Source organism: Calliopsis andreniformis, chromosome 3, assembly GCF_051401765.1.
Source record: "Calliopsis andreniformis isolate RMS-2024a chromosome 3, iyCalAndr_principal, whole genome shotgun sequence".
NCBI lineage: Eukaryota > Metazoa > Arthropoda > Insecta > Hymenoptera > Andrenidae > Calliopsis > Calliopsis andreniformis.
In genome coordinates this window covers 19,490,315-19,514,372 of record NC_135064.1, presented here as the reverse complement: position 1 = coordinate 19,514,372, position 24,058 = coordinate 19,490,315, and positions in this window count along the sequence as shown.

Sequence of the window (24,058 nt, the reverse complement as noted above, 5' to 3'; positions counted from 1 at the left end):
CTTTCTTTCTCTGCGATTCCTACTCTCGCCCAACTCTTTGACGTTGTGCAATTAATGATACGGGGTCAAGCGGTGCGCTTTAATGAGATCTACTGTGCAAGCATTCTTTTGAAGCTTGACCAAACTGTTGCAGCTTTTTGCTCACCGCGATGGTTTCTCAATGCGTTACATTATTATTTATAGACTCATGAATAGACTGCAGATGTTTATGTAAACTTTCATGTTCATACAATAAATTAGAGAAATGTAAGCTAATTAAAGACTTGTTTCAGACTTCTAATATTATAAAATGCACTTATCCTTCGACAGTTTCTACATTTTCTTATATCATTATTTATATAGATTATGCATTATTTTGCACACTAAAATCTTCCATAAATGCATAAAGATTCGCAGCCTACTCATTAAATGTTTAAATCAATTTAAGAGAAGAACTGTGATCTGATTTTTTTAAACAATATCGAATGAGACTTGAATTATTTCATTAATATATATTTTTTCTAATTTTCTCAATGGAATTGACTTAAAATAATCATCATTCATTTTTGGATCGATATTACAATAACTAGGATAGTAACATTTATGAAAAGTATTGGTATAGTGTGTTGTTTCGATTGTTCGACACTATTCAAACAAAACCATTCATTTACTATCGCTTGTTGAAGTGTATAAATGCCTCTCGATGCACTGAACGAATAGAATGTTTTTGGCGAGCTTTTCAATTTTTAGAATCGTTAAACGTTGATCGAGAAGGTGAACGAGAGGAAGCCGCCTCAATAAAGAGGGCGACTTTTCGATCGAACAAACAAGGAATGAATTGAATGGACCCTTCATATTTCCATGGCGGAATCCAGAACGCTGGAATTAACTAGAAGAACGTTAACTCGGGCGTAATGGAATTTTTTAATTGATCTTCGCGCCAGGAATAATTATTAAAGAGAATTAAATGTTTCGGTAATTTACAAATACACTGAAAAGGTAGATTTATATGTATTTATAATTTTCAGTGACATTTCATTAATTAGTTATTGTACAAAACGATTCGAATTTATTTTGACACTTTAATCTTAATTCTCCCAGAAATCTAGCTGCTCTGTGCTATTTTGTTTAATGTAGGCGTACAAGGATGAAGCTGATGAAAGGGAATCGAATTTAATTTTACAGATATTCCTCATCTCATGTTTCAGATTTTCAAATTTACAGGTTTGAGGTCGATATGCAATAATTCTTATTTTCCCTAATACGATAAATTTAGGGCATTGGCGAGGATAGAAGAGATCGACTTTTACTATAATTTTAGACAAGGGATAATATATTGAGGATGAAGAATGGCCCCGATATATGTACATATCGTTCGAACTGAATTGTACATTGAATACAGCTATCGCATTGACACCTTGCTCCAAAGATGGATTGTCGAGCACGAGCTGATCCTTGCTATAGACTCAAAAATTTTCAAGTCTATGCACTGAAATTCTGAATTTAGTTCCATCGGTCGATCAAACCAACATATTCTAAAGCATAGAAATTCTCGTCTATTGTAAATAAAAATGAATAGGTACACGAAAAATGTAATACCATTCAAAATCAGATACCACTATCACAACCTGAAATTTTCCAATGAATTCACGTCCTATTCTAACTCCACTTCTCCACTAAAATTAATTATTACATTCACACAATTTTCAAATTCAATAATGATTCACTAAAGAAACTTCGTATCTCTTATCCTCCATCATCGTCGTTTCAGTTACATCTCACGCCATGAACTAAACGTTTCCTAACCGCAGTATTATTCACCCCTCATATTTCATCCCCGTGGAGCAAGAAAGCCACTCGAGTGTCCGATTAAATCACAAAACGCCCCGTTTACGTGTCTCCACAGACTCGGATGGATATCGAAGGAAACCGAGATACGCAGTAAGCAATCCACAAAAAGGTCCATCTATCAGTTCTGGTCAGGCTGGTCAGAGGGAGGAGAGCAGCCGCGTGGGGAATGAATTAAGGACCCAGCTGGAGGTTTTTTACTTTGCCCTCTGTGTGCTGACCTCTCTCCCTCGGTTTCACGAGCTGCTCAGATGCCACCGTGACAGCGCTTCCCACTAAGAACAAATTTCAGACGATTTTCTTTATTAACGACCATACCAACGTGAACAGAAGTGACCTCTTATCGTACTCGCCCTAGATAACAAGGAACCTCTAACCCTTCGATTCAACCACGCTTCGAAATGGGTATATCGACTTAGTGTGGTTGTTAGTAGTTTTGTGTTAGGTTGACTGCTATTATGGAAATTGAAAAATAATAAAAAAAATTTGTGAGTACCCAGATATACCTGTAGACATTATTTGTCGACAGATCTTGTTTCTCTTTTACAGTATATATATATTACTGATTAAGTTTGTATGTTTTTAAAGACTGTAGACACTATAAATGAAGGGATATAGGTATATAGATGTTTTCCTAAAATTAATAAATGTAAAAATTGATTATAAATAAGTGTATTCAATTCTGGAATGCTATCGAATGAAGGATATTCCAAAGTATATGGTTTTTCAAAAGCTACTGGTTCCTCTTTTATATTTTTTCGTTTTTTAAAATCATTTTTTGAATCCCGATCGATGCTACTGAATATTCTAAATGTATGTTACTTTTGAATAGGCTATTCAGAATTGCGTACGTCTGGGATGATGAAGCTGAAAATGGCATGGTATAGTAAAAGCTCTGAAAAAGATAAAAAAAATAGAAGGAATGAATTTTTCAGTCTACTATTGCGGAACGTCGACGTGAAGCATCTTTTGTGAGGGCAGGGAATGATTTACTGCTAAATCGTATGGGGAAGAATTGCAATCTTCGCGACCATTTTCGGTGTCCTATTTCTCATTGGAGGGAACGATCGAGAGACGGACTTTAGATTGGCTGTAGCCATGTTCCAGGGGAAGGCCACTTTTAATTGAACGTTGATTTCGGCCAGCGCATTCATCTTGCTCGTTCCGATGCAGATGTCAATGAATTTAAATACCAAAGGGAATTATATAACAATGAAGAGACGAGCGTAAGAGCAGTATATTTCGTTTACGCGTTATTTGCTTATAATTCTGACTGTATTTTAAAAATTTAATGTTAAAGATTGATGATTAAAATATCAAGTAGAATATAAATTTGAAAGGTGAGTTCTTGAATATTATTAAGTACCTTGTCTAATCAAAGTTCTTTCTTTTCTAGAGATAACTTGATTTTGAAAGAGATTGTATGTTATTAAGTTCAAATTTCTTCAAACGAGTAGATTTAGGATATTCTGACTTATCAGATGTTGGTAAATATTGTGACATATCTTTCTACTTGCTAGCAAAGTTATTTCACAGTTCTAAAGAAGAAACTAGGGACTAAACAGCAGAAAAAGGTTTCTTTTCCGCGTCACATCCATCAAGCGTTTTCGGGCCAGAGAAGACAGGCAAGTGGAAATGTCCAGTGTGCGACCAGACACAGATAAATAGTTCACCACTTGAAGACGTCTGATTTATATAAAACTGTCTCACCATTAAATAAATTATTCTCAATGTTGACGGAGGTTTTACCCATCTATTATTTAAACAATTTCTCTTTTTGTAAACTAATATTTAGCACGTATTTTGTATTTACTATTTTCTAATGGAGCTTCAATATTACATATATGCATTATACATCAATGGATTCTATACTTCTTTAGCTATTTTTTTTATAGATTGTTAAGCGTGAACGGACCTAGATAATTAAAAATATAGTACAGGTCTCGTGCCTTACAATTTTTCTCCTACTTTAGGTGTCAGAGTTGAATGGAACAAAAGAAGAAAGTTATAGGCGTCTCAACATCCTTATTTTATAGACATTTGAATATTGGAAATATAACTTTTCTATAAATGTAAGATGTTACTATGAAGCACAATGTTAAAAAGAATATCTTCTTTTAGGAAGACCAACTCGACTCTCTTTCCCCAGAAATCTAGTAATCCTTAAAGAACAGAGATTTAGCTTGACTTGTAGTTTCACAGGCAACAAGCTGTAACATTCTCAATTTTACACCCTGTATGTGTATGCGCGGATCGATCGGAGTGGTTACATATATATACATATCCACTTGAATCTCTCAGTGGGAAGGTCGAGGATGAAAGTGTTGCCGAAGGAACTGCAGAGTGCAGGAACCAATTGAATCTATTATTCCAGGAAGTCCTCCGGATGGCCACTTCAATTATAGCCACTTGGTTCGAGACCATGGCTGATTCAGAATTCTGTCTCCCTCCTCCACGTTACACAATCAACCGTTTTCGCTTGTTCTTATCAGGCGAAATGCTTTCCCCGTGGATTTCATCCCCATAAATAAATTAACGCGCGATGATTCGGACAGTAAATGACGGATTTGAGGGAGCAAGCATCGTGGCGCGATTTTAAAATAACTAGAAAAATCAATATTGCTTTATAATTACTGGATAATTTTGTTTGTGCAATTTTCTCGCTGTGAATATTCATTGCGAGTGCATATGTAACCGTGACTCGAATAAAGATCGAAAAAAGTTTGCTCGGTGATAAAAGAAGCTGAAATCCTAACAGTGTATAGTGATTTAAGCAGTGAAAATATTATTACGTGATCGTTAGGATTGAGAACATTGTATTTGGTAGGAAAATATACTGTATGAGTGGAAAGTGGTATTCGATTTGATATGAAATGTTCATTTTTGATTTCTAATTTCGAACCTTTCTTGCATCCGAGTTTTTAACGACAGAAATTTGATGATTGTTTTAAAAATTTGTTAAGCTTCTAAATTTTGAAGAAAAAAAGAGTTCAAAGATAGTACTAATTGACTGAAAAAAGTAATTTACTGTACAATTGTATTGTACCAAAAGACAAAAGGATTAAATTTAATCTCGCAAGTAATCTCCATTTTCGATTGTCCAATGTGAAAGAGTACAGTGTAATTTCACCTCGTTGATTTACTTTTAACCAGAATTAACAGAAGTAACCCGATTTTACAATTTTTTTTCGATTTTCCCCATTCTTGTTACAAGAGCTTAATTGAATCGTAAATTTATTTCATTGTCTGATTTTCAGCCCCAGAAAACCGAATTTAATGCTTCTAAAATTTGTATCGTCGAAATAATCAAATACTTTAATAGATCATATATTCAATCCAACATTTTCATTATATCATATCCTGATATTCAATTAAGATTTCTTTGAAACAGTAAATAACACTTTCATTTATATTCTTCCCATTAATCCTCTTCAGAAGAATATAATAACCAAAACATTTGTAATTCCATTCTCTGAACTAAGCTGACTCAAATACTTCTAAATTTCTTTTTAAAAACGCATTCTAATTACCCCTTAAGAAGCCCCAGCAAAGAGCCACATTTACAGAGGATGACGAAGACTAATTGGCGCCCTTAACAATCACAATGCTTCTGCCTTCCCCACAAACGACCGAGTTATCGTCCCAACAGCAACGGGTTAATTTTCCTTTCAGCTTCTCGAAACGCGACTCGTTCCTCCTCACAAAGCCAGCTCACCCGTGCGTCTTTCCGTATCAAAGTAAATCGTTGCTCGAATTTCGCTGTGTTTCGCGAGCAGTAGTTCCTTTCAACGCGGAGGACGCAGGGAGACGCGGTATGACTTTAAAACATGTCGTGCTCCGCGGGTCCATTTTTGGCGTTAATAACCTCAGCAGAGGTCAGCTCGAAAGAGAGCACTTCCACAGCGAGCTCCTGAATGCCAGGTTCGAACATTTTGCGGAGCCCTCTGTTCCGCGCACCGTTTTCTCCCTCTCCCTTTTGTCTTCCTTTTTTCCCTTGCATCGATTTCAAGCTGTCGCGATGAGTTCGCGGATCCCGATCGATTCCAGAGCGAAACGTCACTGTGCACGAATCCATGCACGTGCTACCCTCTCGGACAAACGGAGCGTCGTTACTGTGCACCGTCGCGAGGGGTGGATGGCAACTGTGCCACACTCGGTGTAAATCGCTGATACATCTCGCGGTGGAACGCTGGACTTCAAAGCCGAAGCTGTGTTCGAGGGGATGTGAAACGTGGACAGTAATCTGTTTCTAGTTACGGGTGTGTATTTTCAGTGGAAGCAAGTTTTTCGTCTTGGAAAAACGAGAGTGGCGGGCTTCCCTTTTTTGGGAGAGATATTTACTGGGAGTACTGTATTAGTATTTCGTTACTTTTATTCTCTCGACTGTTACAATACAGGGTGGTCCAGTTAAGGAAGGCCACTTAAATATCTGTTTTTCTAATTGTGATGACACCAACAAATATTTTACAAGCAATTTGAATGGTATCGAGGGATCAATATACTGCAAGGGATGCTTTTCTTCAAGGTATCAAATAAAATATTTTTTATATCATCACAATTGGAATAGATATGTAGATGGCCTTATTTAAGTGGACCACCCTGTATAACAAAGTGAGAGGTATTGTTATCAATCAAATTTTGACTTCTCTGGTTTTTTCAATTTCTTGTCGCTTTGAGGTTTCCTGAGTCCGAAAATACCAAAAAAGCGGTGACTAAATTCTGAATGGACGTGTGTTTGTTTGTGTGTGTGTGTACGTATGTATGTATATATGTATGCGTCTATTTTGATTTATATCTCTGGACTGAGTTATTGGAGTATCATAACATGTGATGTAGTACCTTCTGTATATGAGGCACTGATGCTATTAAAGTTCTAAAAACTTTGATGAAAGGGTAGGGGAGATATAGGGGTATAGAGTACCATATCTCAAGAGGGGTTGGAGTTACAGAAAATTTCGTTTTATCAAGTTTTTAGCAGATTATGAAACAATACTATTGGTGACACAGATTTTTCTCAAATAGCCCTCTCCTCGCCCTCAAAAATAGAAAAAGCTGAATTTTGATAATAAGCTGCTTGTCCAGTTTCAATTTTTATGCTTGTTTTTCTTTTTACTTTTTGGTAGATGAATTGATATGATTTTTGGATTCAACATACTTTTTCTGTTTAGATATTCAAGAAATATGTTTATTGAGAGTGAGAGAAAATGATTGTCACTTGAGAGACTAATTGCACCCTTGACCACTGAAGGGTTATAGAAGATACTAGAAGAGAGTGAGTTCAGGAGAGATTGCAAATGAAAGTTCGAAGTTCTGGCATTAATTAGTAATGTCGACGACCAGGTAAACGAGGAGGAATATCCTGAGAAGTAATATTATTTCAAATTGCTTTTCACTCGACTGGAATCTAGGCTACCGTGAGTAGAAGATGCACAGTGTATTCCTTGGAAATACAGCTGAGAGGTATCGATTTTAATACCATTGATACCCAATTTGTAGCTACTCTAATATACATAGTATGGTAACTTCTGATGTTACAAATCGAACTGAGATCCGAGGTATTTCCATGCTGAGTGGAAACATGCGAAATATCATTGAATAGAAGTAGGTATAATACTTCTACTTGTACTATAATACAACTGGCTTTAGTAAATTTTATTTTCTGGCAAAATAGCTTGTTCTTTGTTGTCTCAAGACGACAGGTCCGAAGCAGAACACATTCTCTTATCCATTTCCTTTTTCAACTTCTTTGTCTCCACCCTAGTAAACAGACGCTGAGTGAATGTCCCAAGGGACCTCTTATCCTTATCTCAACGCGAGGATGCTTATTACATTGTCAGCGTTCCGTCTTTAGACGAAATTTTTCACACATAGCAATGCAAACTGTTCAGATTTAACTCCACTGTTTTGCATCCAAATCTTCTTTAAAATACAGAAGTTCTAAAGCAAAACTAGTATTTGGCCCAAAAACTTAAGACATTTGCTGTGGATGACTAAAGTTTTCACAGAAATATTCTTGCCTTTTTCTTAGAGACCAGGTATAACAATGTCACTTATTTATCCAGCATAGATAACTTAAATCACCATTCCATTAAAATCTAAAAATGTACCTCACAATCAGACCCAACTCTACTCTTCAATTAAAACACCGTATCTCACAACAAAACAGCAGAAAAATAAATTAAAGTCAATATCAACACCTATCAATCACGAATTACAAAAACACTCCATACAGACAAATCACCCTTTTCATTCTCCCACAAAAAAACTCGGCTCCCTTCATCGCCCTCAATTTCCCACTGTCGAAACAGAACACCACGCAACAACCAGAGAACAGTCAGCTCCGATCCAGATCATTTTCCCCATCAGCTTTTTGTGTAAATCGGCACGTGAGCAAGGCTAATCGCGTTGCCCCTTTTGGAAACTCATTGAGCCGGATTCTATGCAGCCGACCGCCAAATGATCGCTTCACGGTGAGCTGCGTGGAACAAACTGATCGTGGCTCGCATCGATGAGGAATGACGATGGTCGGTTACGAAACGGGGGCAACATTTATCGTCCGTTAATTCGTCGGATTCGTATCAGGTCCTCGTTTTCTCTTGCCCCGAGGCGAGCAGCGGCAGATGCGCTTTCACCGTCATCCAACTGCCAGTAGTCTAGGAATAGCCCCTCGAACCGCGGCATATTATTATCTCTGCCGTTAAAACATCCCCTTTAGTTAGCATTTCACCTTGCAACAGGGACAGAGTGACGTATGCGCGTACGTGTGTGTTGGAGGGTGTACCCGCGACAGAGAGCCGATCTTACACGCCATTGCTCGACAAAGTGAACCGGCGTCGTGCACGTATTAATATCTAGGGCCCACGGCTGGCACCTTCTCTCTGTTCCTTTGCCGCTGGGTCGCTTCTGACGTTCAGGAATCTTCGTCGCTGGGAAATACGTTTCTCGGGGCAGCTGCCCCTCGGGGGCGGCGGGCGGTCGTGGCCTCGGAATACTATGTCGATTAGAAAATTCGCGTTACGTCGGCTCAGCCTCTTTGTTGAGGAGTCAGCCTAAGGGTGCTGATTCCTCTTGGATAAATCGATTTGAAAAATCGACACGGACGGGGAGTTAGAAAATCGACCACAGAAAAATCAATTTGGGAAAAATGGTTTCTTGATTTTGATAATGAAATGTATAGGTAAATCAAACCTGTGAAGAAAGTAATATCACTTTAAGAAAACTGAGGGTGCTGATTCTTGGAAACCGAGAATACCTGTTCGGTGATGAATCTTAAATTGTCTGTCTAAGTTGGAAAATTTGTCGAAGAAAAGTTGTCCAGTTTTAAGTTTAAAGTAAAATCCCTGTTTCCAATAAATCAGGCTATACAATTTATTAATTATAAGAAGAAACTCGGAAGTATTTTCCTACTTTTCTCACTGAGGTAATATTTAGCGTCAGAAACTTGCTAAAGGCAAATTTATTGAACAAGATTGTCGCTAATTTTCAGGAACTCATTCAGCTTTTAATATGGATTAGCCAAGGTATCGTTAAGATCATAGAAATCGATAAATCAATTATAGACATCGATTTTCAATTCGACTGTCAGTGTTTCCTGTTTCCTCGAGCTTTTGAGTTCCTTCCATTTATTATACGTTCCTTTAGTTCGTCATTGTATCGTGATATGGAGAACCATCTTGTGAATTTTTTTCAGCGTCTTTTATTATCCCTACCAGAGTGTCCTTGATACATTTTTAAAAAAGAAAAGAGAGTGTGAGGCGTCGGCTATTGGAAAAGGTTTGAAACAGGTCCGAGCTTGTTCTTCGGCAAAGTTGTGTCGGTGCTATAAAAGTTAATACGATGGCGCAGTGTATCAAAATACAAGCTCACCCCGTCTCGTAAGTGTAATATATTTTTAGCATGTTTCGCGCAAGACCGCGTAATTGCGAATCATGAAAAGTGTAAGGTTTAGAAGGTTTCGCGCGTGCAATGCACGCTTGAGAAACTGAGTCGTCCGAAAAATCGGTTCCACTTCTTAGGACGATTTCAATTATCACTTGAATCGAATCAGGTTGAGACAAAGTAACAAAACTGTTGAGACATAGGAGATGCGATTACTTATTAATGAAATAATAATATTAATTATGTGTTTCGATGATTGCATAAACCTCGATACATGTACATATTTAGGAATATGTTCATCCACCATTCAGAATCATTGAAAAATTCTATTGAAATTACAACATCATTTTTCTTCTGTAATCTAGTCACTAATCGATAATTATGTTTACGTTCAGCCTTTTTGTAAATCGACTAGAACTTTTTAACGAGCGTGTAATAAACTTTCCCTTCGAGCTACCTATTGACACATTTTATTTTTACCTGAGGGGTAGATTATGGATATCAGCTGACAGTGGAGCGATTAGAAAATGAAATTTTGTTCGCGATGCTATATGAATATCGTAAGAATGGTTTCGGAAATTATTCAGTGATAATATTGACATCAGTTTATGGGTCGACGAGAGAAATTATCTAACCCAGACCTAACCCTTTTTAACAATAGCTATCGATTATAGAATGATCTCTTTTAATATATGAAGTTCAAGGGGATGCTGCTGAGAGAGAAGAAAAATAGTTTCCCTTTCAATCAAAGCCGAGCACTCTTGTTAAATTCTTGATGAGTGGAAACAAATATTATAACTACATAGACTTGTTTAAATAAGATTTACGTACTTACTTGTTTAAATTATTCCTTTTTTCTCTCTTCTGCTTTTAGGTATATCTTAGAGGGCTGATTCTCAACAACCGTGTCCAGTTTGTACCTAGTCTGAGCATTTCTTCACTATCATCCCTTGAAGGTGACGTTTTGATCTTCCTTCTCACTTTTCCACCTCACAGGCTTTATTCTGTAAATGAATGAGTCTTGATTTTTTCTCTTATCTTGTTGCTATAGATGGAATTTGTATTTTTATCACAAATATCTATTAAAAAACCTTAATGATCTTGTGATTAAAAAAAAAGAAAATACTATTTATCACTTCAAAGAATTCTACATTGTACTAAATAATTCTGTACCTCACAGCCAGTCTAACCCAAGTCCATTTTCTCAAAATTAAGTTTTTCACAGGATCTTATTGCTTTTGCTTCATTTTATTAGTATAATAGGAATTTAGTGAAGTTACGTTACAAGTGAAGGAAATTTAATAATATGAACTACTTCAAATACTATGTTAAGAAAAGATAATCGCATCAGCTTTTCGACTTTCCTAAAAAATGACAAAATAGGATTTGAGTTAGTCTGGCTCTGAGGTATAGAATCGCTGAGACATTTCGCCTAGAACCTAGGTGTATTCATTCAAACAAACCACCCTGTATATTCTGTCCATAAACTCTCCAAGAGCAGTCACGAAACAAAATAAAAGAAACAGTAACAGGAATTCTGTATTCTTTAAATCTCCTCGGAACCGAGGAAACAAAATCAAAAATCCGTTCACACAGCAATCTGATTCCGATAAGATCCGTTCGATCCACTTATCACGAATTGCTCTGGATACGCAATAGGAACGTATCCATCGACGATATAACGGTGTTTACTTCGGTTCAATTTCCGTCTGAAGCCAGTTACAGGAAGTCTGATGATCATGTATAGGTGGGCATCAGGAATTTCCATTCGATAGTGACACGGTGATAACATAGCTTTAAGCGAGTAACTCTGTCCCCCTCTCGTTCACAGGGGTTGCTATTGCATCGTGTATCGTAATTTGTATTCAAATTAGAGAATTATTTCAAGCTTCAATCATGGAACTCATTGTCAGTCTGAATGAACCTCTCGATTACCATCGCTTAGACTTTTAGACCTTCCCCTTTAGTTGCTCTGTGGGAGTCCCTTTGAAAAGGTAACTCGTTTTCTATGGTTAATTGATTAAGATTGTTTCTGTTTTACTTTAGACGAGCTTTAGTTGCCAAGTTTTGATCTATGATTCCGAGACACCCGCTAGACTATTTGCATACGTATGTCGTATCGTGTTTGTCTTTACTATTATTGACTTTGGCACGGTACTGTAAGTGAACTGCTGTGGATGCTGCCACGTGTAGATGTTAGTGGTGGATTTCAGAAAATTGAAAGAATATTTAGAGTGTACTGGAGCATAGGTATCTACGTCTTCATGAGAGGTAGAAGTCACTTAGGATCACTTCTCAATAAATCGTTCAAATTACAGAATTTGTTTCAGTCGTAAAATAAAAAATGTAATTCTCTTAATCTAGTTGTAGTTCTTTCATCTATAAGGCAAATATTGAATGTACGTACTACTCCATAGGTATTGTTTCACCATTCAACCCAATATCGATTCCTCTGATCACTAACTAGATACCTACAGTCTTGAGTGGACTTTCAACCACTATTTTGCTAACAGCATACAGTCTCTAGATAGTCTCTCAAACAAGCACTGACTATACCCAGCACAACTAAACTTCAATAATCTGAAGAGAACTTATGCATCCTGTGCGACAATAGCTCTCGACAAATTGCTGTACTAACTCTTACTGGAGTCTAGACACACTAGAACCAGCTTTTGAAAATCGTTGAGTGGAATTAGAGTGCATGATCACTGCTCATTCGACAGGGATTATTATTTACAACATAGTCATTCCGAATAACTCATATCGCGCAGAGATCAGATCATCGTTTCTTTAAGAAATATAAAACTCTCTTCGAACACAACAAAATTACCTAAAAATCCCTGAAACTCGCTATCTCATTATCATACATACCAAACTAATTTCTTCACACTGGGCTAGGGGCTGTACTAAAGAAACTCCCCTGGAACACAACAGATAAATAAGCTAAGAAGCCCTATAATCTGCGATCTTATCAAACCTAATTTCCTCAAAGCCCCAACGATCGCCTCTTCCCAGTGTGGACGATGCTTTAGCGACCGCCACCGTCGTTCGGGGGTTGCGCACGCACATCCGATTTTCGCGGGGTTCCGCGACTCCAGCCGCGTTCCGTTCCGCGCGTCGGCCCCTCAGTAGGCCACTGTCATTCCGTCGAGCTGCATCTTGCCCGCGGAGTACACTTTCTCCCGACCCACGCGAGAGCACACCGCGCGGTACCAACGCGGTCCAATCGAATTCTTCCCGCGAGCCACCTTTATTTCGAGGTTATCCCCGCTCTGTAACACACACTCTCTCTGACACGCTTTCTTTTGTCCTTCATCGAGAGACCGGGTCTTTGGTACACGTGCATGTGCATCCTACGACCTGTACCCTCGAGTCGCCTCCACTATTCCACGCTCGAGGTGTTGCGGTCTCCCTTGACCAACCTTCACCACTAATCCCTTAACTGAAGCTTCAGTTAGCCCTTTGATGGCTTATCGAAGGGGCTCTTCTCCAAAACTGACGTGGAAGATTGGACCTTGTCTTGCATTCACTTCTGCTACTCTGCTGGTGCATCCTACGGGAATGTAAAAGGGGTGGGTTAGGTCTGGATGTAGGAGTTTCTTCCTGGACAGTGGATACTTTACGTGGAACTTCCTTTTTCCGTCTGCTCTTAAAGATTCGCGAGGGTTGGTAATGGTTTACGGGCACTTCGAGAGGTGATTCTGATCGTCCTTTATATGGTTCGTTTATCTTCTGGCGGGTTCCAGATGGGTGCTTTTATCTTGCACCAGTGAACTGCTGCGGCTGTTGACTTTCAATACCCGACTCCTCGGAATTTAGCAGCAGGCTTCTATTTAAGCAAGGCACAGAGTCTTTTAATATCATCCTTGGCCAAGGCTGGCCTTATCTCAAAGAGTATTTAGGCAGGTGAAAGTTTAGGAGTCCCGAGGATTTAGAAGAGCCGAAAAAGGTAGTCTCTTCTTTTAAAGCAGTAGTGTAATGGCTGACAAAAGAACGGGAACGCGAAACTTGCGATTATATCCTTTCGCTTGAAAGTGACAGCTGGTGTGTTAAAGAGAGCCACAACGGAACCGAAAACAACTTCTCCATTTTCTGCTCTTAATTGGATCGTGATTTTCTGCTCCTGTTGGTTTTATGTCACGCTGCAACGCGGAAGATTTTAATCCCCTTATTTCTCAATGTATCAAGTTCTCCTTTTCGTTTTCACGGTCGGGAAGGTAGTCTGAAAAACAGGGGGAAAGAAAAGACACTAGGAACCTGGTGAAATCTTGCCGCCCATTAACCCGACGTACGCGTCCTTTCCTCCAGTTACCGAACGTTGCGCGCTTTAACTTTAACGCTGGGAGAAGAATTACTCTTCGGACGTGACTGTCCCGCGACAATTTCTTGAAAAGGTCCTCCAGCTATTTCGTGGAAGTAGATCTATTTTTTCTTGCAGAGTCTCTCTATACTTTCGGTTTATTACCGTGCCCACGGAATAAAAGCATTCGAATGATGTTCACTGGATTTTTAAATTATGGAAGTTGAATCTGATCCTCCGTTTTATCTTCTTTTTTGGAATTTGATTAGATATCGTATTCTTAATGCCCCTTTCTCGGGGATACTCAATGCATTTTGAAGTACTAGAGGATTATGAATTTTAAATTTGTGGGTCGAAGGCAATTGATGTGTGGAGTATTATGAAATTTGGGAGCACTGCAGAGTGAAAATTTGCAACAAAATTACACTCTGAATTGACTTTTTTTCTAGTGTAATTATTTCTGTTCTCCACTGATTCGAATTTTTCTGATCTAAAGTTCCACTTGTCTCTCTTCTCGAGTGCAATTATTTCCTCTCTCCACAGATTCAAATTTTTCTGATCTGGAATGTTCGACTGTAGTCTCCTTTTTAATTTTCGAGGGTCAAACAAGTATTCCTACTATTCTTGTTTTCTAAGCTTCACATTCCAAAGAGAAATACACGAAAGCAGTATGTAACACTCCACTCTGGTACGGGAAGAAAGAAGGAAAATTAGTGAAGGGTGGAGGGCGATTCGGGGGTACCATCAAGGATGCCAATCTGCCGCAGAGCACGGAAAATTGCGTCGTTCCAAGCCCCAATCCTGTAAAACATATTTCCTCGAAAGCGTGTGTATCAGTCCAGGAATTCGGTTCTCAAAGGCTTCCCACTTTAATTGAGAGCGAGGAAAGTGAATCCTCCGATTTAATTCTCGCTTTCAGAGCGGTGAAAGTGACGCCATAGAAGGCGAGGGGAAGAGCCACGAGCCGTTCTCTGATCTTACTAACACATTCTTCCTCCATTGATCAGCTGTAGCCGCGAAACACCCAGATCGCCACAGTGGACGCAGACTTCCCTATTTGAATAAACGAATAAATAAACGTGACTCTTTACAGATGAACATAACTGTCGATCCAGCGTCGAGCCCTCTGGCCAGTCATCCTTCATCGACGTTGACTAATTAACGAATTTTCTGTTGATCAGACGAAGGAGCCTCCATGGAACCACGCTCGAGCGTCGGCTATCAGTGATAAAAATCGTGGCGGTTGCATCGAGCGGCTCGGTCGATTAATTTGATTAGATATAAATATACAGGATGTGCGCCGGCTGATCTGCATCATTTTCTGCGCTGCTTGTCAAAGGTGTCGCCTGCCTCATTTTTTTTTTCAAGTACAGGTCTCCGTGTCTCTTTCTCTCCACCTCTGCTTCTCTCTCCCTCTCTCGTCAGCTCTTTCTCCTTCCCCTTCTCCCGATAAACACGCAAAAATTCACTCATCCTCTCGCCGGGGAGCGGGTTCGCGCGCGACAGATGCGCACAACGTTTGGAAATAATTCGTGCGAGCCCGAACGTGCGAGATCAGGGATCGATCGAAGTTGGAAAGTTTCGTGATGCAGTGATCCGAGGTGAAAACGTGACACGCCGACTCTCAGCCGCACCAGAGAGAAATGGACAAGGACAGGCATGCACAAGGTAGGCCAACAGTCATTCCACTATTGCTAATTGGACGTTTCGCCGATTAGGCGAGAACTGTTCACCTGCTCGCTTTTGGGGGAACCGAAGTTGGTGTGCCAGTTTTCGGGTGATTAGAAATGGGTATTCCAGCACTGCTGGGAGATTAGAAGATGCCAGAAAGATGGCATAGGGGCAAGAGGGTTGGTTGGCTCGCTACAAGTAGAAGTAGTACGTGTGACCAATTCGACCAATAAGGAAAATACGTGTCTGCCATCTTTATGTGTCTTTTTTTATAGTCTATCAGACTTACTGACTTCTTTTGAGCTCTCGACAGTAAAGTAGTCGAGTCGATATTTGATCAGCACTCACTGTCAGTAGTCGATCACTTCGATAAATAATGATTTTACTGACGTTTCAGACTGTAGGTATTCGTTTGATTTTATTTTGAATTAATGTAGAGTAAATAGGGGTAAAAAAATGGTGATAGTTATGATAAATTAGTGAAAACTCTAACGAATATAAGTTGTAAAAGAACACTTGAAGAAACACTTGTTAGAAGTTTCATCCCCTGAAAAATATGCTTGTATTAAAAAGCATAAAAATATCACGAATAAAACTGATATAATACTCCCTTATTAAAACTTAATAATGATTTCAAAACAACAAAATTTGAATTTCTCTTAGTAGCACAGTATGTAGAACTCATTTGTTCACTTTGATTAATTCTATAAATCTCTCAAAATTCCTTTTTCCAACTGTTACCAACATTCCGCATATTTGTTACAGTAATGCAATCGCGTTGTTGAAAACTGTAAGTTAAAAAATTCCAAGTTGTTGACTCCAAGTACAATAATGATTAATTGTTGCTTGCAGCGAGACAGAAACTGCGTTGCGTATTAGTTCCTCGTTAATGAGATTTTTCAGCATTAAGAGGGGCGCATTTTTCAGTATGCCAGTGAAACTGTAAAGCAGAGAAATAAGGGAAATCAAATAGTACTGGAGAAGATTTTAATTACTTCAGTGAAATTGCTAAATTTCGTCTGGGGAACCGTAAGACAGTTTCGCGGGAAAATTCAGAAGCGTGGCTGGGTCGCTTTCGTCATTTCGAAAGTTTCAGGAAGCGAGCTTTTTCTGAAAGCTCCCTGGTGTCTGAGTAAATATCTCTTCTTATCGTATAAACAGGAAATATTCCTCGGTATTTATTCACAACTTTCTCCATAAAAATAAATATAAAATGGATAAGACAAAGAGGCTAAAGAAATATAAAAAACCTTTTCTGGAGTTTTTATTTCGTATTAATTAAAAAGTCCATACAGACTTCTTTAATTACGCAGTGTTTAAAGTTTTCTGAACTTTCCTTAGAGTCATTAGATTGTACTATAAATCAGTTAAATAAGTATCTCTGTAATATGCCATAATAATATAAAAAGCTCTACACATCTGACAATAAAAAGAAATTCAAAGTCTATCTACTAGTATCTACCCTAAATACACAGTGAATTCTAAAAAAACTCGATCAGAGGTGTTCATAAATCCACATACAGAAGAAACATCGTGGTACAAATTTTTAAAGGTATTCTTCACAGTAATATGAGAAGTTCGACAATCGACAATAATGCAAGAAAGTTCTCGTAGTGCATTAAGTATCACATCACGTACTCCCAGGCAAGTTTTCTTTCCTTCGTGATCTTGACAAAGGATCACTTTACAGGAGTTTCTATTGGAACGCCGTATCCGAAGGAATTTCGAACTCGTCAATTCGTTTTTCAATTTTTCCCAAAGCTCCGATACCTCGAGAATAGTTTCCCAGTCTAGATCGCAAATCTTTCAGTAGTACAGCCTCTGGATACACGCGACGGGCGGGAAGCGACTGAACAGCCGCGAATTTAATGCGCCTTCATGTTTCAATCGCGTGAGGAACAGCGGGGTTTGTGAAAAATGATTTTCTTGGAAGACGAGCCTCCGCGGAATCGAGGATGTTCCATTTCTCCTTACGTAATAACACGATCCGAGATTTCCTCCCGTTAAACTCCCATTCTGTTCCCCGTATTCGGTAAGAAAAATCCTTTCCGCGAGCAGACCATTTTCCATCCCCTTGGTCTGCCTCTCTCGATTCCCCAGACACCGAGGACACCCTTGTTACTTAGTTACTTAGGAGCCCTAATTCAGTTAAATAGGGAGCTCTAGGTTAACCGCTGACCCCAAGGCACGTTCGAAAAGATTTTTATTAATAATCGATATTGCATTCCGATAAAAAGGTTCCGCGAGTTTCCTTTCTAAGCCAGTAAAACATCATAAAAGTACTATGGGGATATCGTACATATACTTCAAGAGTGACGTAACTCAAAAAATGTGAGTTTCAAATTACAGCTATAAATTAGTTTTGTAAATGTACCTCTGTTCATTATAAAGGGTTTACTAGTTAGAGATCAAAATTATAGAATTTATTTAAAGAGTTGTTCAAATGTATATTACAAGTTATTTAAATAATAGCAAGAAAATTGTTTAATGCAAGCAATGCTTAACTATTTTTTAGAGTAATTATTAGAGTAAGATAACTTTCATTTAATGTTTTGCTTCCCTTGGAAAATATACTTTTCTGAGTTGTGTCACTTTTGTAATACATGTGCGATATGTGAAATTATTAGATTCTAATTCTAGAATTATTTAATATTTTTAAATAGAATTGAATAAAAAATATTCTAGTTTTTAGTTTGAAATGTGTCTTAATCAGGCACGAGGGCAGAAACGTCTTGAAGTGAATGTTTTAGCGAAAATCCGAAAACAGAAATGCCAGCAGGAGTTCTGACGAAAACTAGTTAACAAGAAGATGCGTTACCTAATAAGAACAACGAGGGAAGCATTTCTGAACCCATTTAGAGTCAAACTTCCTTCCTTCGACATTAATTTTACCGCCATAACAAGTTCGTTCCGTCAGTTCAAGATTTAATAGCCTAAGTCCAATTCATTAGTCGAAGAGTTTAACTCATCGCGTCCATATGCTCCGCGATGCTGGAAAATCAATTATCCAGTTCAATTAAGGGCGAACTGTTGAAAGTATTCGCTAGATATGTATGACGATTAACGACAGATTTTAATGTAGTTAAAAAAATTGAAGCTCCCCTTTCAGAATTAACCAAATTATAGTATCTATTAAGAGGTAGGAGCTGTACGTGAAACTTGTTCGAGACTGCACCAAATATTCAGAAAGCATAATCAAATTACAAATGCAACATGGAGCCACATATTTGCTAAAGAGTATGAAGTGCTTCACGCAAACTGGATATTATTTTCTATTACCTTTTATTAAAGTTAATTCAGCTTACTATTCTCTTTAACCAGAAGAGATACAAAGATTCCTCCCAGTTAATTTCCTTTTAAATTGCGCTTTTAATTAAACCTTCTAGATACAACTGATTCTTTTATATGATTTACAACTGACCCACCCTAATTCTTGTCCTGTTTTACGGATTACCTCTTGCTTCATAAAAACAGTACGCGTAGAAAATTTTTAATAGCGCCGCCCCAAAGATTCTCAGAAGATTCTACCATAAAAACGCGTTGTAACCTAGAAACGGGGTCAGATAAGACGGATGCTGATACGATTTTCTTTTTATTCCTCTATGCCAGTCATCTTCCGAGTTACATTTCGCGCCTCACGAAACAGATTTTACGACGCCCGATCAGCGTCGAACGTTCAGATGTATCCAGCCATCCGAACTTTCACGTACGTGACAAACACTAAATAATTCAGGTCGACAGGATATAAATGATCGATACAACGTAACAATGGTGAGCTATATCGATTATCTGTCGCCCAACGACACTAGAATCAGGCGTAACAGGGTAAGGAGAAGCCCGATCTCCAATCGGTAGAAAAGTTCTCGACAATCTGTCGCGCGCTAGTTTATACGATTTATTTCGAGACGGTGCTCGAACGAGGAATCGTAAAATCGACCAGGACGCGAGCTTTGTAAATTCAGTGGGCTTCCACTTCACTCGAGGACGAACTTTCAGACGCTTTTGCTCGATCCGATCTCCTGATCCTTGTCTGCGGAAATTCTGGCTGTTCTACTTAAAACGGTCGACCCGATCAAAATTCATAAATTGCATGGTGTCCGAGGTGGCAGGAAACCTCCAAACTTCCTCTCTGGAAACTAATTTGTCGGAACTGTTAGGAGAGAGGAGAACGCACGTGCTCCGATTAGAATTTTCATCCAAACTTTTTACTCAAGTTACGTCTTCTTTCTTTCACCGAGTTAGCTGACTCTGCGCTTTCTCAGAATTAAGAAGGGCTCATTTTATTCAGGTCAGTGATACGATTTCGTTCATTTGTTTAGTGTTTGTAGATGAATGAAAGACTTCATTCGATAATTGTATTGAAAAAAGATATATGTATAATATTCCTCTTTTCTGTTTTTTGAGAAGCTATATAACTTTGTTATATAACATGTAGTGTAGACCCAGCTTAAGGTTTAAGAATCTGTTCTGGAAACTTAACACTTTTCGAAAATCTTATTTAAGAAATATTGCGATTTTAATTTCGATTTGTGTAGGATTCAGTCGAATTCAATTCTCTGATAACAGGAGACACATAGTTCTCGTCTTTCACGAATGTACCCAGATGGGTAATCGGAAGATTCAGTTGGTAATATGAAGTCAAACGTCACCCATTATTCGTTGCAAATCCTATGGTAGAAACGTGTTTAACACGCCACAGAGTAAATTCTGTTTAAGCATCGTGACGAAAGCAAGCGTTTCCTGGCGAATATGAGCGAATAGAGGGGCTAAGGTTCTGGTGATATATCCTCCCCTGACATTTAATTAATCCGTCCACTCAATTTCACCTGTCTCCTGTTGCCTGTCTCATAATAGGGGTCCTTTGTCTACCTGTACACTGCTTGATATATCGATTAGTGCAATTTGTACTTCCTTAAAAAATAAAAATAGAAATAGCATATGATTCAATCGATCGCCACATACTATTGATCGAAATAAAATTTAATGCGTCTTTCGTACGTGAAAAGCTTGAAGGGTTTGCATATTTGAAGGCTTGAGCATTTGAAAATTTAAATCTTTGAACGTTAAAATATTTGAAAGTTTGAATATCTAAAAATTTGAAACTTTGAAAGTTTGAATATTTGAATATTTAAAAATGAAAAAAATTTTACAAAATATGCATCACATTTGGGGAGCTCTTCTCTTAAGCTAGGTTTACACTATATATTACATAAAAAAATATACATAGTCTTTTTTTTTTTTAAATATAATAATAATTTCCTAAAACCGTGTTGTGAAGACTCAGCTTTAGGTATGCTAATTCGCTCGCTCATTCCACGTATCTCTTAATGGAAACTGCGATACATTTCCTTCTTCTCAAACGTGAAACTTTTGTCCTCGCAAAATGGGAAAAAATCCTATTAAGAAGCTTTCCAGGGTACTCTGATCGAAGGAATGTATTAGCTGTTCCGTTTCTCTCGTCGAAACGGTTCCCAGCCGCGTTAAGCACTCGATTTTGCGGCCTGATAGGTTTTTCCCGCGCGAATCCCGCTGGTCCGCAACCGCCGCGTGTTTATGCAGATTGCCTGTTCCAATGGAACTCGTTAGCGACGTATCTTCGTTGGAATGAGTTCGTAAATAGTTTATCGGTTGGCAGGGGAGAGAATGGTTCTGATATAACGATGAAATTTCATTCGATATCGTTGCACATACATTCGTCTACCTCCCTTCGTAAATGTAATCCGCGGTTTCCACTAAATTTGACTCGCGGTAAAGTTCATCGGCGCAATTGAATTAAATGGTCATGTTTATACAGGCCGTTTCAACATTAATGCATCGTCATTCGAGCACTTTAACATCGACGTTAAAACGATTTTCGATGTCGTCAATTATTTCCGCGATATTTGCGTTAGGTACATGTTCTACGTGGGATGTTTGACTCTAGGAGACATGGGATAAAAAATATACACTAGTCTTATAGCAAGTGATTTTAACTTTGAAATATTGTGTATTAATGTTCATACATATTTTATGGAATGTCAGGAGTATCATAAGACATTGTATGCTCGATTCAAGTGCCTTAACAGAATTTTCAGAATTCTGTAGCATCAGAAATTTTAAGAGATTCTACATGCCAAAATTCTATTTTATCTACATCTACATTTTGTTATAAATTTGTAATAACTACTTATGCCTCGCAGAAGGTAAAACGCAGCTTAAGCCAAGAAGGATGGCAAGAAGACGATATATGATAGGGTAGGTGATTAAGAAAGCCTAGAGCCACTTATCTGGGATTCGAGGGGATGCTAGGAAAGAGTCAACCTTATCTCCTGAAATCCTATAAATTAAACACAGAGCGAGGCGCTTGCAGTTTGGGCGTTCTAGCACCTAGGGGTTTAATCCTAGGATGACAAAGAGCTTGCATGTTGCCCATCATACTGATAAGGTGTCCACTTTAACCCCTTGTACAATTTCACCCGTACAGCTTCCATATTAGTTTGGGAACTTCATTACTCTGAAAATGGTTTTCGTGTAACATGTTACCAATCAATATTAATAACATCAGTAATTTAATGTATAGATATAACAACCGTCCATTAAAATTTCAGGTTCAAATGCAACCAATATGTAACAAACATATGTTAATCTGTGGAGCACTAATAATGGATACATTACATTTTGTGTTGATGTAATTTTGCACCGTTCTCGCTAACCATTCATATAATGGAACGTTTTCACTCCTAGTTTGTAGAAAGTTACGCAATTTTCCTCTGGCTTTGAGCGAAACATAAACATAGAATTTAATTTTCATAGAGATGATGCTAGAACTCCCTTTATGTTACACTAGAGCTCCCAAAACTCACAAACAGAATTGCCCCCAGACCAACTCCTTGCGCTGATGTCTTGGCGTTAATGTACCAACTCGGCTACCTCGAAGGTATTAGCTCCGATTGAGAACAAGTCTTGGGCCCTTGGGAACTAAACAACTGTACCATATAACCTAATCTTTTAATCTCGTTTCTATTCATTTCTCTTTTTTCCCCCAAAGCATTTATTCTTCATTATTATCTTTCTGTGTTCATAATGATCGAAATGTGATCAATATACTGGTATTATGCAAATACGTATAAACACAATTGAAGAATTAAATGTTCCCACGTACTTATATCATTCAATTTATTTTCCCAATGAATATTCTCGGGTAATTAGTTTTGTTTGATTGCATAATATCATGGTATTATAACGAATCGTTTCATCCATTCTACGCTACTAATATACGCTGTTATGGCAACAATAGTAAATCCTAGAATCTACCCATCAGATTGTAATATCGTACTAGAAATAGCTGTCAGTCAATACACCCACTGGGATTGTATCTTGTTTACTTTGTCAAAGGTTGCACTTTCCATCTTCTGTAAAAAGTGTATGCTGAATTCAAAGAGAACAACTTCACCCCTTGGATAAAACAAATTTGAACATATTGTATACACGAATTCTACTAATTCTAATTTTCTTATTACAAATATACTTTTTGACACAAACACGAGAAGACACTAGAATGAACTTATTGTCACATAGTTACAACACTAGAATTTATCAGAATGATACAAATAATTGATCTGGAAGGATTCAAACAAAATTTAAATTTATATTACCCAATTTTCCAGGATTTTTCGTGATTTTTAATCACTAATTTCTCTCTCGTATCCTCTTTTTAAAGCTGTTCACACAGTGAACTATAGAATCTGAAGAAAATTACTTCGGATTTATGTGCAGTGAGCCAACAAATATCTTCTACTGTAGTAAAAATACATAGCTAGTAACTCAATCTACTGTTTGTCCAATCAACCTGCTACAAAGTTTGCAAATAGCTAAATTGGCGATGGTAGTTGTGTCAGAACGTCAAAGATATTCTGTCCAATTCTAGCGAGATAAAATACATATAAATACCATACGAGAACAAATGAATGACACTATTTCTCAGATCCCACGTTTAGACCAATAAAACCAGAACGAAGCCCAAGTGCATTTAACTGCACCTACCAAGAATCCAGATATCGCAATAGAAAGGACAGGAAAAACAATGCATCGATTGCTGGTAGTCCCAGCGTTAAAGTGTACTCGAAAACGACACGATTAAGAACGAAATCATCCGAAATTGCGTCTATTGGATCGACAAGGGTTTCAGACTTGCAAATGAAAGGGGTTGAAAGAACGGTCGCGAGACGAGGCGAGGGATTTATTGGGTAGTCAGCGCTTTTAGCGCGGCTCGATAAGCTCGAATCAATGGCCGACCGAACATCGCGCCCATCCCTGCTCCCCGACGAACGAAATTCGCTCCCTGAATCAGGCTCGATTCGCGACGACGACCCCGACAGGCCGAATGAAACCGCCCTTCTCCTC